This window comes from Hemitrygon akajei, chromosome 12 (assembly GCF_048418815.1).
Source record: "Hemitrygon akajei chromosome 12, sHemAka1.3, whole genome shotgun sequence".
Taxonomy (NCBI): Eukaryota; Metazoa; Chordata; class Chondrichthyes; order Myliobatiformes; family Dasyatidae; genus Hemitrygon; species Hemitrygon akajei.
In genome coordinates this window covers 58,611,268-58,626,785 of record NC_133135.1, presented here as the reverse complement: position 1 = coordinate 58,626,785, position 15,518 = coordinate 58,611,268, and the positions used below count along the sequence as shown (strand labels likewise).

At 40.7% G+C, this 15,518-nt stretch overlaps 1 protein-coding gene across 5 annotated transcripts in view; it reads right to left on the bottom strand.

The window, feature by feature from the left end:
• jak1 (Janus kinase 1) overlaps nt 1-15,518 on the bottom strand; it is a 150,983-nt gene that overhangs the window by 113,328 nt on the left and 22,137 nt on the right. Inside the window, exon 1 of one of the 5 annotated variants that reach the window (XM_073063191.1) lies at nt 14,649-14,663. The exons of 2 other annotated variants lie outside the window; for them this stretch is intronic. The gene's annotated coding sequence lies outside the window, so the exon portion shown is untranslated. Of the gene's footprint in view, nt 1-5,238; nt 5,475-14,529; nt 14,664-15,518 lie in introns of those variants that run through there. 2 more of the 5 variants (XM_073063188.1, XM_073063187.1) reach the window with 2 other exon arrangements.

Below are 15,518 nucleotides of genomic sequence, written 5' to 3'. Positions count from 1 at the left end.
TCTCATAACCGATCTCAGTACAATCTTGCACCTTGTTGTTTTCTTTCACTGCACTTTCACTTACAGATGTTACATTTATTCCGCATTGTTATTGCGTTGCTTTGTTTTACCTTAATGCTCTGTGTAATCAATTGATCTATACAATTAGTATGCGAGACAAGCTTTTCACCACACCCTTGCACATGACAATTCCTCTCCATCTCAGAACATCCCAAAGTGATTTGAAAGTGAAGAACAGTCAATGTTGTAAAAAGGCATTGCAGCAGGCAACCAACATGTTAATTGCATAATTAATTTTAGAGGTGTTTATTGAGCATTGGCCAGGAACTCAATCATTAAAACATTACTAATGTTAGGATGACACACTCAAGCTACATAATTCCCCACAAGTTTCATCTGATCAACGTCACAACGGAACTTCAATAAAATCGCACAAAAAAATGACAAATCATGGCCTGAGTCAGATGGCCTTTTGCAATAAAGCCAAGGATGAAAATGCTGATAACTCTCGAAAAGAACAATTATAAATTTATAATATGGGAGTCTATTTTGAAAATTCAAGATGGTGCTCTTGATACAGTGATGGTTTGCAGGCTGCTGGCTCAAAACTTGTTCTTAATTTTATATTATTTATGTATTATTATCATCATTCTTTTTATATTTGCACAGTTCACCTTCTTTTGCACACTGGATGTTTCTCCATCTTTGTGTGTAATCTTACATCGATTCTATTGTGTTTCCTTGGATCTACGGTAAATGCCCGCAAGAAAATTAATCTCAGTAATATTTGATGACATATACGCATCTTGATAATAAATTTACTTTGAACTTTATTTGACTCATACAGTCACACAGTTATACTGGACAGAGACTCACCCTTTGGTCCAAATCATCCATGCCAATGAAGATGCCTACCTAGGCTAGTTCCACTTGCCTGTGCTTGACCTATATCCTTCTTAACCAGCGGCTCCCAACTTGGGGTCTACGGACCCATCAGTTAATGGCATAATAAAGGTTGGGAACCCTTGCTCTAAGCCTTTTCTATCGATGTACTTGTCCAAATGTCTTTTAAATACTGCAGTTGCACCCACTTTTACCACTTCATCTGGAAGCTTGATCACAAACCCAACACATTCTGCATGACAAACTTGTCCCGCAGGTCCTTCGTCTCATTTAAATATTTATCTTCACCGAAAAATTTACCTTCGGTAAGACTTCCCTCTGTGCTGGTTAAAAATTAGCTACTCAGCCTAATGCCAGCTTCCAGTACTTGATCGAGGTCAAAAAGGTCCAGGTTCTTTGAGTGCATGTTCAGGTGTTTTTAAATATGGTAATGGCTTCTGACTTTACAACCATTACACGCAGTAAGTTACAGAACCCTGTCCCCTCTGGGTGTTGGTGGTACACAGAATACATAGCACAGGAACAGGAAAATTATTTTCCTCATCTCTCCTCTAACATATCTATCCATAACTTAAATGTACACCCCGGATTTCTGAGTTGACAACAATCAGCAAAAGACAAAAACACAATGCCTCTATAACAGAAACAGATCCTTAGTAATAGCTAAATACAAGACCAGCATAATTTTATGTACATCCAATAAGACTCTCCTCAGCCTTTTCATCTTGAAACCACACTACCATTCCAGCCAAGCCTGTCCAATCTGTCTTCAGAGCTAAAATTCTGAAATGTTCTAATTTTCCAGGCAACATCTTTATAATTCTCCTCTGTACTCACTCTGGCCCAATCACATCTTTCTCTTGTTAATGTAGCATAGATTTCTGGAAAATAGACATGCATCTAGAACTATCCTTACAAAGATTATCTACTGGTTCTGGGGACAGGCCAAACTATTCCTAATTAGGCTAGTGAAAATTTTGGGAAATGAAGAATTATTTCTAGATATTCCTTGTTCTGCCCATTTTCTATGATGTTGGGACTGGGCTGATTATCCAATTTTTTACCCAAACTCAATACATGGAACTCAGTGACCTGAACCCCTCAGACAACAATGCACTAATAATCCTTGGTTTCCAAATTACAGAAATGATCAGGAAAAGGGAGAAAATACATTAAGGCTTCTACCTACAATGTGAGCTTATATACCTGTTAACACATTGCATCTCTTTTCAAACCAGATAGAAAGTGGCCAAAGAGATGACTTTACAATTATGAAAACTGTTGAAAAGATCAAGTCTTGAGACCATTTATAAACAGGTAGTAAGAATAAAAGATAGAAATGGAATAAAGAATTCAAAAGTAATTTTTTCAGCCACAGTGCATTGAGAATAGAAAACAATTAAAATTAATATAGATTCAATTGTGGTCATACAAGCTGAACATTGGAGGGAGAAGGGACGAGGGGTTAACAATGAGCAAAGACAGCCAGGCATTTGAATGGAGCATAAATCCAACATGGATCCATTGTGCCAAAGGACCTATTTTTATAATTCATATTCTCTACACCACCTTTTCCACAAACTGACAAGCAGGACAACAATATCATAACTGCATTCAGGTGGAAAGACCCCAAAGATCTCTTTGCACATCTTAAAATGTTGTTTTAACATTTTAAAATGTTGTTTTAACAATCTTCTTCTTCAAAAAAAATCAAGGATTTACAATAAACACAGGTGATACACTTTAAAACAATTCAAACCTTATTTAAATGATTTGATAATACAAGTTCTCCCATCAACAATCCAAAAATATTTAAACTGTCAATAATACCCAAAAGATCGCCATTCTCTAATAAGTTTCAAACTAAAAATAATGTAGTCTCTTACAGATCATGAACAGTAGTTCTGTTTTATTTAAAATCATGAGGTGGGCACAATGCTGTTATAACATGGTAAGTAACGAAGCGATGGGATGAATGGCCACCCAGCTCATGGTGCTCGATCTCACCAGGAGGGCTGCTGTAGGAATACGGAGGGCCACTCCACTTCTGGCTTCATATCAACTTGACAATCTTTAGAGCATCTTTTTTGTAGTGTTTGTCAGACCACAGATGTGGCAAAAACTGAGCCCCACTTAACTGTTGCAGATGGGTGCTCCAAACAGCCAGTTATCACCAGCTGCCAAATTTGTGGCTGACCCAGTACGCAAAACTCATTTTCGTCTCTCACCTACCTGTGAGCTAACTTTTTCATCTGGGTGCAGCCCTAGAATTCCTTTATTGAACTCTCCTGAGGTTATGTAATGGAGTTTAATTGCAACTCAGAACAGCATATTGGTATACTACAAAACAAGAGGCAACACTTATGATGACGTGCAACAGGTTAACGGGCTGACTCTTTGCTACATGGGAAGTCTAATGGCAGTGCCAGGACAGTCTAGGAGAGCCTGCGCATCAGGGAAATCAGTAACAGCTGTAAATTTACTCCCCAGTTTATCAGAGCACAGGCTAAAGTGAAGGGTACAGAGAGAGGCTGGCAAATGAAGAAGAAAGGTCTGAGTGTAGGGTCTGACAAGAGGTCACTGAAAGAGGAAGGGGATACTGAAGAACAGGAGGGTACATAGCATGTCTGTCTGTGTATGGCTGCCAATCACGCCTGTCTGACAGAGACCATCTTACCACGGGGACAAGAATTCGCTCACCAGATCTGCGTTGGTTAACAAAGATATCAAGAGAAATCAGACGTATACACATCCTGCATTCCTCGGAAAGGATGCAATTTTGACCAGAATTTATCGAAAAAAATTATACCTGAGAAAATCTTTCTATCTTCATGGGGGTGGGGGTGGGGGTGGGGGTGGGGGGGAGGGGTCAGAACTTGCTATTGAGGAATTACCAAAAATATTCCTTCTCTGGCGGTGTTGCAATTCTGCAAATTTCTGTGAAATTGTTAATTTCTTTTTATTTTTCCTGGAATGGATAATTAGGATCTTAGGTCATGATTTGTTTCTAACATTGGTTATTTTTTGAAATACAAAAACATTCAGATACACCCCCAAAAGTCTGGATGTCCCTATTCCCCCCGTTGTTTCCTTTATTTCAATCTTAATAACTTCTCTCTCATTGAGCAAGATTTACGCGACCTTTCGCACCTCTATCTACATCGTAAACACGACAAGTTCTGCAGGTGTTGGAAATCCAATGGCCAAAGTACTACACATGCCCAGTCAATCCTCCCTCATCTCCCCTAAGGGCCCCGAACCGTTCTTCCAGGTGTGGCAACGCTTCTTCCGCGAATGCGCTGCGGTTGTCTATAGTGTCCGGTGCTCCCGAAGCAGGCCGACCCGACAGAAACTGGGGGGCATCTGCTCCACGTACCAACATGGGAACTTTAAAGCATTTTAATTCCGATTCCCATTCCGACATGTCGGTCCATGGCTTCCTCTTGTGCCAAGATGAGGTTACCCTCAAGGTGGAGAGGCAACCCCTTCTATTCCGTCTGGGTCGCCTCGAACCTGATGGCATGAATATCGATTTCTCCTTCCGGTAAAAAAAATCCCTCCCCCTCCCATTCCTCACTGTAGCTTCTTACCCCTTCCCCTGGGCCCGTTCCTCCTTCCCTTTCTGCTTTGGTCCACTCTCCTCTCCAGCTCTTTACCCTTCCTACCCACCCCGCTTCACCTATCGTCTTCTAGCTAATCCCCCTTCGCCTCCCCCCGGGGGAGGCACTTTCCATTCTGGCACCTTTCCGTCCTGATGAAAGTCTCGGCCCTAAACGTCGACCTTTTGTTCATTTCCATAGATGTTGCCTGACCTACTGAGTTCCTCCAGCATTCTGAATGCGTTGCTTTGGATTTCCAGCATCTGCAAAACTTCTCGTGTTTACGTATCTACTGTGATCCCTATATTCTGGGAAGCACGACAAATCCATATCTAACTCCTTACCCCCCCCCCCCCCCGCCCAAAGCCGACCCATTCAAATATGAGTAACTGGTTTAAAATATGTCACTTGCCTAAGCTGGGTATGGTTAATTCCAATAAAGGTTCCCCCATCCATATTGACGGAGCCAAACTTCTGGTTCAGGGAAAGGGGAAATTCCACTGATGTCAAATAATTGACATTGCTCTTTTATCACAGGGATCGTAACAATCTGCACTTATAATTAAAATCGCCGCCGACCGTATTTTGAAATTTACAGTACAGTACTCGATATTGTACGTTTGTCTCTGAAGAAACACCCTAAACAGCGATCATATGAACGTTCTCATTTATTAACAGATATCAACCTATTTTACAAATGCCACTGAATTCGATTCGTTCGTACTGTATTACTCACCACTTCCTTGTTAGAGCCTCTTCGTCTTTATCTGAAAATTCTCCTCGGGAAACATAAAATAAAACCTCCAATTTTTGTTCCTCGGACAGAAGAATGCTACGAAGGCCTTCCAAACCGTTCAGTTGTTATTTCTGGTTTACGATACAGTATATATTTAATATTTTAGCTGTTTAAACTTCCTGACACGAAAAAGACTTACAACGCGCCGCACTCGGTAGGCAACCGGAATCACGTTGATTGACAGTGGGCGGAGCCTATCCCCGGGAGCTCCGACGGTCACATGGGTGAGCAACTCCTCCGATCAAAGGCCTCGGGTTTAACAAGCTTCCTGGGTGTTGTAGTCTTCTAAATAACTTAATTACGAAATGCGCGAGCGTAATTTTTTTTAGTGTTTATAATTCAAAGTCTACCCACACGATGACAAAGAAAAAATAAACGGAAACTCCGAGAACACGATCGTCTAAAGAGCAAGAATCATTTTGGAATTGGTGGGACCCTGTTTGCAGTTTGTGTTTGCTCCAGCTGTATCTATAGCCGGTTATACTTATTTATGAATTCGTAGTACAGTATTTCTGAAACGACACACATTAAGTTCACGTTTTTTCGCTCAGTGTGACTCGGTGGCGCACGAGGAAATACAGGGAATTAGGGGAGAGCAGGGGAACTCCGCAGTGACTAAATAAATTGGACGCCAAACCTCACAACACTTTTTTTTAGGTCACTGCTTCATCCTCATCTAAATCAGTAGCACCGAGCCCTCTTCTTAATCTTCTAAAACATTTACACGTGCTCAAATAGAGCTATTGCGTGTTGATATGATGCACAATAATAAGGTAAATGAAACACTAGCGTACTAGCTTGCAACAAAACAGGCGGGTTTCATCAAGGTCATTACTAGCTTCAGTTTCTTTACAAATAACTCTTGTTCTGTACTTTCCCAGCAAGCCGTAATTAAAACAAGAAATTGAGAAATAGACTTTGCAGAAGAGGAAAACTTAACTGCACATGATACAAAGAAAATTACCTATTTAAGACTTACTAAATTTTTAAAAATGTGTTCCATCTGCTATAATTTGATAACATGTTCAAGGCCAGTGATTTTATATGGAAACTTGTCTTGGCATTAATCAGCAATAGTCTGGAGCATATGTATTGGTGAGTGACTCATATACCCTATTCTGTTTCAAGCCATTTCTCAATTTACGACGGGAATTCAGTGGGCTGAGCAAAATCTGCGGAGGCTAAGGAGTTGTTGCCATTTTGGATCAACACCCTGCATCAGGGATGAGAATGGAGAGAGGAAACAGCCTGTACAAAGAGGAGAGGGGGAGAGGTGAGGCAATGGTCAGAAGTGATTGGGGGTGTTGACGGATGGAGCCAGAGGGGGCAGGGAAAGTGGAGACAGCTGCCGGAAGGTGATAAACACCAAGGCCACCGGTGCTGGAATCTGTAAGGGAACTACTGGGGGTGCGGACATGAACGGTGTAGGGTAAGGACCAGATGAGGGAGTGTGAGAGAGCCAATGGGTGAAATATGAAGTTAATAAGTGGATGGAAGTGGGAGGGTGAAGTGGTCAAAAATAGGTAATGGGAAGGTGTGGGTGTGTGGAAAAAGGGGAAAATGGGAGCAAGTTTGGAGGGAGAGAGAGTAGTGGGAGGGTTAAAGTACAGATATGGAATAAAATGTGCATAAATCCCAGCAATGTAAACAGTATTATAAAAATGATTTGAAGTGCTTACAAGCCACTACAATGACTGAGGTAATAGATAGAGAGGGGTGAGGGGGGCTAACTAGAATGATTGATTAGATTAACTGATTGGGGGAAGAAACGTTTAAGATGGCAGTCATCTTTAGAGCTTTAAGATGGTTATAGAGCTATGCAGCCCAGAAAGTTACCCAAAGTTTGAAAACTCAGTATTCATTCTGCTGGTTGCAGACTACCCAGGTGAAATATGAGGTGTTGTTCCTCTGGTTTGTGTTGGATTTCGCCCTGCCCATGGAGAAGGCTGAGAATGGATAGGTTGGTGTGGAAATGGGAAGGGGAAAAAGGTCATTTCAAGAGGCCACTTTAGTCTAATTGTATGGAAATTTAATTTTCCAATTTCAAGTAACTCTCACCTCCAGTTCCACTCTCTTTCCCTCCACTTCTCCTCTGGTCCTACTATTTTTTGCCTTTTCCATACCCTCCACATGCCCCCTGCCCAATACAATTTCTGTCCCCCAGGTGGTTCCATCCACCTACTACCCATATATTTCACCCACTGGTTCTCCCCTTGCCCATCCCCTCACATCAGATCCTGGATTCTCCCCTAATGATCACCTTCCCTGCTTATCAGATTCCAGCACTGATAGCCTTTACGTTCCTGCTTTTCCAAAAACTGCCCCTACCTTCACCCTTTCCATGCACCTCCTGGGTCCATGTATGAAGTCTCCCAATTCTATTCTTCCCCCTTCCCCAACTGGTTCCCCCACCCTTCCATCAAACACCTACTAGCCTCTGTCCTGCCCATCTTTCTTTACTGGCTATTTCCCTTCTGCTCTTTCAGTCCTGATTCAGGATTTCAACCTGAAACATTGACAGTTTCTTTCTCCCCAGAATACTATTCCACCTGCTAAGTTCCTCATTCAAAGTTTGTTTATCCCTCCAGATTCCAGCATCTGCAGTCTCGTGCGTCAAGAATCAACTTCATTCGCCATATACACTCCGAGGCTCCTGTACCTAATAACATAGCCATGGAGTAAATGTTCATGGTCTTCTGCTGCTATAGCCCATCCACTTCAAGGTTACTCATGTTGTGAGTTCAGACAGGATCTTCTGCACACCACTGTTGTAACAGTTATTTGAGTTACTGTCGCCTTCTTGTCAATTTGAACCAGCCTGGCTGTTCTCCTCTGACTTCTCTCATTAATGAGGTTTTTTTTGGCCTGCAGAGCTGCCACTCACCGGGATGTTTTTGTTTTGTTTGTTGCACCATTCTCTGTAAACTGTTGCATGTGATCAGAAGTTACTCAAAGCATAGCAATAACAATCATTCCACCATCAAAATTACTTGGATCACATTTCTTCCCCATTCTGAAGTTTGGTCTGAACAACACCCAAACCTCTAGAACATGCATTGAGTTACTACCATGTGATTGGTTAGATATTTGCATTAACAAGCAAGTGTACATGTGTGTACATAAAGTGACCACTGTGTGCAAATTTACATGTATTGGGAATTTGCAGAGGTGTGTTAATGCGACACGCAACATTCAACAATGATAAAGAATAAAGAATTTAACTTGTTTATAGAGTATGAGGTTAAAGTACAGATTTAGAATAAAATGTGTATAAGTACAAAAATACCAGCATGCATTTACAATGTAAATAGCATTATAAAATGTGGTTAAAAATATTTGCAAACAACACACACAAAATGCTGGAGGAACTCAGCAGGAAAAGCAGAGTGAGCAGTTTCAAGTTCCTGGGTGTCAAGATCTCTGAGGACTTAACCTGGTCCCAACATATTGATGTAGTTATAAAGAAGACAAGACAGCGACTATTACTTCATTAAGAGTTTGAAGAGATTTGGTACGTCAATAAATACAATGAAAATCTTCTATAGTTGTACTGTGCAGAGCATTCTGACAGGCTGCATCACTGTCTGGTATGGAGGGGCTACTGCTCAGGACCGAAAAAAGCTGCAGAGGGCTGTAAATCTCGTCAGCTCCACCTTGGGTACTAGCCTACAAAGTACCCAGGACATCTTCAGGGAGCGGTGTCTCAGAAAGGCAGCATCCATTATTAAGGACATGGGCATGCCCTTTCCCACTGTTACCATCAGGTAGGAGGTACAGAAGCCTGAAGGCACACACTCAGCGATTCAGGAACAGCTTCTTCCCCTCTGCCATCCGATTCCTAAATGGACATTGAACCCTTGGACACTACTTCACCTTTTAAAATATACAGTATTTCTGATTTTTGCATGTTTTTAATCTATTCAATGTATGTATACTGTAATTGATGCACTTGTTTATTTTTTCTCTTCTATATTATGTACTGCATTGAACTGCTGCTGCTCAGTTAACAAATTTCATGACACATGCTGGTGATAATAAACCTGATTCTGATTCAACATTTTAGGCTGAGACCCTTCACCAGGACTTGTTTTTTAAAAAGTTTACGGTGCATTGTAGTGACTGAGGTAATAGATGGGGTGGGAGCTAACTAGAATGATTGATCAGATTATCTGCCTGAGGGAAGTCACTTTTATTTCAGTATAGAGTAATCATTAGAGTTTTTAAGATTGCAATAGACTTATACAGCCCAGAACCAGGCCCTTCCACCACCAAAATGCCCCATGCAAGCTAATCCCATATGCCAGTGTTTAGCCCATAACCTACACCTTTCCAATCAATGTGCCAATGCAACTGTCTTTTAAAAGTTGTTCCTAGCTCAACCACTTCCTCTGGAAGCTCATTGTGTAATATGTTGCCTCTCAAGTTACCTTCAAATCTATTTCCTCTTGCTTTTGCTACCCCAGCTCTGGGAGAAAGACTGAGTGCATTCACTTATCCATGCCCCCCATGATCTTATATGTCTCAATAAGATCACCTCTCAGTCTCCTAAACTCTAAGGAATAAAGTCTAGCCTGTCCAACAACTCATGTAACTCTCTCCCTCGAATCCTGGCAGCATCCCTGTAAATCTCTTCTACACTCTTTCCAGTTTAATAAAATCCTTTTTACAGCAGGGAATTAAAACTGTGTGGCCTCAACACAACCTCCCTACTTTCATACTCTATGCCCTGATTTATGAAGATCAGCTTGCCAAAAGCTTTCTTTCCCACCCTGTCTACCTGTGACTCCACTTACAGTGAGCTCCAAGGTCCCCTATGTTCTATAACACTCCTCAGGATTCTGTCATTCTCCGTGAAAGTCATACCTGGCTGTGACTTTCGAAAATGCAACACCTTGCACTTAACCAATTTAAACTCCATTTACCATTCCTCAGCCTCCTTACTTAGATGATCAAGATGCCCCTGTAATTTTTAATAACCTTCTTTATTGTCCACTGTATCTTCCCTGACCCCCACACTGGGAACACTCTACAATTCTTTCTCTGCTACATTGACAACTGTATTGGTTCTGTTCCTGCACCTAGACTGAGCTTCTCAATTTCATCACGCTTGTCTCAAACTTCCACTCTGCCTTGAAGTTAATTGAGCCCATTTCCGACACCTCTCTCCCCTTTTATGATCTCTCTGTATTCTTCTCTGGAGACCGATCATCTACAAACAACCTTCACAAGATTCAAGATTGTAAAATGTCATTTCCAGTACACACGTGTAAAGGAGTACAAAATAATTGTTACTCCTGATCCAATGCAGCACAAAAAAGCCAGAATAAGATAAAAGAACCTAATAATAAAAGAAACATGATAGCTTATACAGTGGTGCCAGAAAGCTTGGGAACCCTGTACAATTTTCTCTATTTCTGCACAAATATGACCTAAAATGTGATCAGATTTTCATGCGTCCTAAAACTAGATGAAGAGAACCCAATTACATAAATAACGCAAAAAACATTATAAGCAGCATACATGTTATAATGATGTTTGTGTTATTTATTTAATTGGGTTCTTTTTATCTATCTATTTATTTATTTATTGGAAAAATGTTTCAATGTTACATGTAGTTGTTGGAAAAAGCACGTTAACTTTTGGGGTAATGCCATCTACAAAAGCTATTTGGAATTGTGTTCCAATCAACGAGATGGAATTGGAGGTGTGGGTTGTAGAGGTGCCCTGCCCTATAAAAAAAGGCACACAAAGTCAGGCAACTGACAGAGCCTGCTCTTCACAAGAAAGATCTGTTTATGCGCATCATGCCTCAATCAAAACAACTTTCAGAGGACCTCAGAAGAAGAATTGTAGAGATGCATGAAGCTGGAAAATGCATTTCTGAAGACCTGTGTGTTCATTAGTCCACAGCAAGAGAAAATGTCTACAAATGGAGGAAACTGAGTATTGTTGCTACTCTCCCTAGGAATAGGCATCCTGCAAAAGATCACATGGAGAGCACAATATGCAGCGACGAAGGAGGTGAAAAAGAACCTAAGGACAACAGCTAAAGACCTGCAGAAATATCTAGAACTTGCTAAAGTCTCTGTTCATGTGACCACTATAAGAAAAACACTGAACTAGAATGATACTCATGGAAGGTCACCATGGAGGAAACCACTGCTCTCCAAAAAAAAAAAATTGCTGCACATCTCAAGTTTGCAAAGGCCAGTTGGATGTTCTACAACGCTTCTGGGACAATATTCTCTGGAAAGATGAGACAGAAGTTTAACTTCTTGGCAGAAATGGACATTGCTATTTAAGGAGGAAAAAGGGAACTGCACACCAACAGCAAACCATCATCCCAACTGTGAAGCATGGTGGAAGGAGCATAATGGTTTGGGGCTGCTTTGCTGACTCAGGGTCTCAACAATTTGCAATCATTAAGGATAGAATGAATATCAAGATATTTAATAGGAGAAGGTCAGGGTAGCAGTCCGCCACCTGAAGCTTAATGAAAGTTGGATAATGCAACAAGACAAAGATCCAAAAGACACGAGTAAATCAACAAAAGAAAGGTTTAAAAAGAAGAACATTTCCTTTTGGAATGGCCAGGTCAAAATCCTGACCTTAATCCTATGTTGTGGTAGGACCTGAAGCAAGCAGTTTGTGCAAGGAAGCCCACCAACATCTCAGAGTTGAAGCAGTTTTGTAAGTAGGAATGGCCTAAAATTCCTCCAAGCCAATGTGCAGGATCCAGAAAGGTTTAGATGAAGTTTTCCCCAAAAATGCATGTAATAGTGAATCATTTTTCTTAATAAATAAATGAACAAGCATAATGAATAATTATTTTTGTTATTTATTTAATTGGGTTCTCATTATCTAGTTTGACATGTGAAGGTCTGATTACCTTTCAGGTCATATTTATGCAGAGATAGAGAAAATTCAAAAGGATTCACAAACTAGCATCACTGTATTCATAGATTGATTGTATGTACATAAACTGATGCTAGGTACAGGAGCGCATGTACAAAAGGTGACTTACAGGAACTAATAAAGTAGTGGTGGTGGCAGGTGTGGACAGTGGGTCAGTGGATGGAGGTGTTGATCAGCCTCACTGCTTGGGGAAAGTAACTGTTTTTGAGTCTGGTGGTCCTGGCGTGGATGCTATGTAGCCTCCTCCCTAATGGGAATGGGACAAGTAGTCCAGGGGCAGGGTGGGTGGGATCCTTCATGATATTTCTGGTCTTTTTTCTGACTCCTTTCTGTACATTTGTCATTGATGGTGGGTAGAATGGTGCCACTGATGTGTTGGGCAGTTTGACCACAGTGCAGTTTATGTACCATGCAGTGATACAGCATGTTAGAAAGCCACTCACTGGTTGATTTTGTATTATTAAAACAAACATTAAATTAAAAAAAATATTTCTCATGAACTGAATTTTTTTATTTGGTGAAGTGACAAAGGAAATTGATCAGGGCAGGCTTGTCCACAAGGTTTATATGGACTTCAGCCAGGTCTCCTGCAGGGTCTCTTCTAACCCCTCGCTGTGATTTTATACATATACACCTGGTCAAACCCTGGAGATACATCTACCGTCCTAGTTTTTAAGACACCCAGCCTCTTCCTCTACTACAATGCAGAATACTTACATCCTAGTTTTGAAGTCTTCATGTATTTCTCCATGGTAACAGCAGGAAAGATATTTTCAATAAGGACCTTGCCCCTCCCCCCCACATAAAGATGTCCCATGAGGTCTCTGAGGGGCCCCTTTCTTCCACTTCATACTCTTTTCCCGTTATAAAATTTCTTTGGATTTTCCTTAATTTTCTCTGCCACATACACTTTCAGATATTTGCGCTTACAGAAACATTTCTTTTCAATGTGAAAGTTCCTCCCCTCAGCTCTGATAAGATTTCAGCTCTTATTTCTCTACAGAGGCATGCACGATTGTGTGTCAGAACTAATTTTCCTTGTTTAAACATTTCTCTGCAACGGTATTAAAGTTTAATACAAAAGAACTGGTAACTGAAGCCCTTTTTATATGTAATACTAAGTAATTACTGTAATTGCAAGGATAAGTTTAATAAAATATGATGAAACAGAATTGTTTAAATATAAAGTAATTGTTTTTATTTTTAAGTGATTTGCATTATTTCTGCTCTATGTTTACCTACAATTGAGCTCCTCGATTTGGGTCATCTATTCTGAGTTTACTATATGGGGAAGCGCGACTGAGGATATGCTCCTGCGGAGAAATTAAAAAAATATATTTATCAGAGCCGAGCGGTGGAACTTCCGCATTGAAAAGAAACGGTTGCGTAAACGCAGTAACCAGAAAGCGTACGTGGGTTGAGGATAATCGCCGATTGAGCTCCATGCTGATTGGCACATTTCCCATTAACATTTGTTTTTGTGTGCGCATGGAGGAATGGGCGTCTGGGGAGAATTGATAATCAAATCAGTACATTTTTAACTCTAAAAGAACTAGATTAGCATCACGCCAGGCAAAAACTTGAATGGACTTGAAATATATTCCTTCCTTAAGTGTTTTCACTTTAAATTAATATCCCTGACTCAGAGAGAGCGGAGGCGCGATGCGTTTAACCAGATTAACTTTACGGGAAATCAGATGATCTATAGATATATATATACACACACATACACAGTGCTACACGTATTACAATAGGACGGTCATTTCTCGCCATTGCAATACTCACTACGAACAGCGAATTCTACCGTCAGGGTTTACCGACTGCAGAGGTTTTCAAGCCCCAGCATCAAAATACAGTTCATTCTAGAAATTTAACTCCTTAAAGTCCCTACATTGTAATGTAGTATTACGTAGTTTTCACATTTTAAAATCTCAAGTGCACTGTCCTAGAAAGAATGATTATATAATCTCGTGATTCAGAAGCCCAAATACAACTTTCTATATAAGCTTTCAGTATGCGAACGCTATAGACGATCTCTGAAACGATACGAAACTGCCCACTTAATTTCCCATACCTGCCACTATGTAAAATAGTGAAATTCTTAAGATTTTAAACTGTGGTCTGATGCGAAAATATGACCACCGCTTCTTCCTAACTCCACCTATAGTAAGTGATTGATCCCCGTATCTTTGAGAAATTTAAATGTTACTTTTAAAAGCGACTACGAAAAGTATTACTCAGCTCACCAACAAGCAGAGTTGGAAGCGTCTGTCACTGGATTAATTTATAACTGGCCTAGTAATTTACATTACATACCATGGAATATCGATTTCATACGCCGGGACTTCAGATCAATTAACAATGATTCCACGTGCAAGGAGGCAGGCCAGCATCTGCCGAAGCGTGTTTATGAAGCAAGTTCACGGCTCACTTACCGTGCACATCCACAAATCTTAAAATTGCAGATATCATTTCCTGCTGACAACGATGCAAAACACGATGTGCAGAATCATCCACTTGATTGGATCTTTTTATTTTTGTCTATGCTAAGATCTACGCTCTTGAGAGTACAGACATTGCCAGAAGAATGCATGTATTACGTGATTAACGCCTTCAATAAATGTATTCCCAGAAACAGTACTTGCTACTTTGCTACCAGCAGAAACATTCCAGGAATTTGACCGCTTCGCGGTTAACTCAAAGAAGCTAATTCACTCATACTCAGGTTTGCTGCGTAGATTCCGTGGTCAAACTTGGTTATTAATGTCTGATCACACGATTGTACCTACAATTCATCAACAGCGAGGGACATTCCGCTGTTGGCTGTACGCTACCGGGTCCCTGAAATCCCTCTCCCCTCTGAGAGGGGAACTGCTTGAAATTACGAAGTCGGAGTTCAGGATAGTAACAACAAATAGTGAACACAAAGGTACATTTATTGTTTTAAACAGCGCAATTCCCAAAGCAAAATCGTAAGAGTGTAAGTTCTTGTGATCTCCCTCCATTCTCCGCCCACACTCACGACCCCCTCCCCCCCCCCCCACACACACACAGAAATAAAAACAGCAGTTTTTGTTCGACTGAAAAAATAGATTTTCCATTCTGCCGGAAACGATTCATCAACGTGGACAGTAGTTATTACAAGTGCGATATTATCGTAATGATTCGTATGATAGCCGTGAAGAATAGTTTCGACTGTTAACTGCCCGTCTCGGTAATATTTAAATAATGGTCATAAATGAACGAGAGGGCGTGTGTGAATAATTAAGTAAGCGATGATCAAGATTTCAAAACTCAGCACAAAC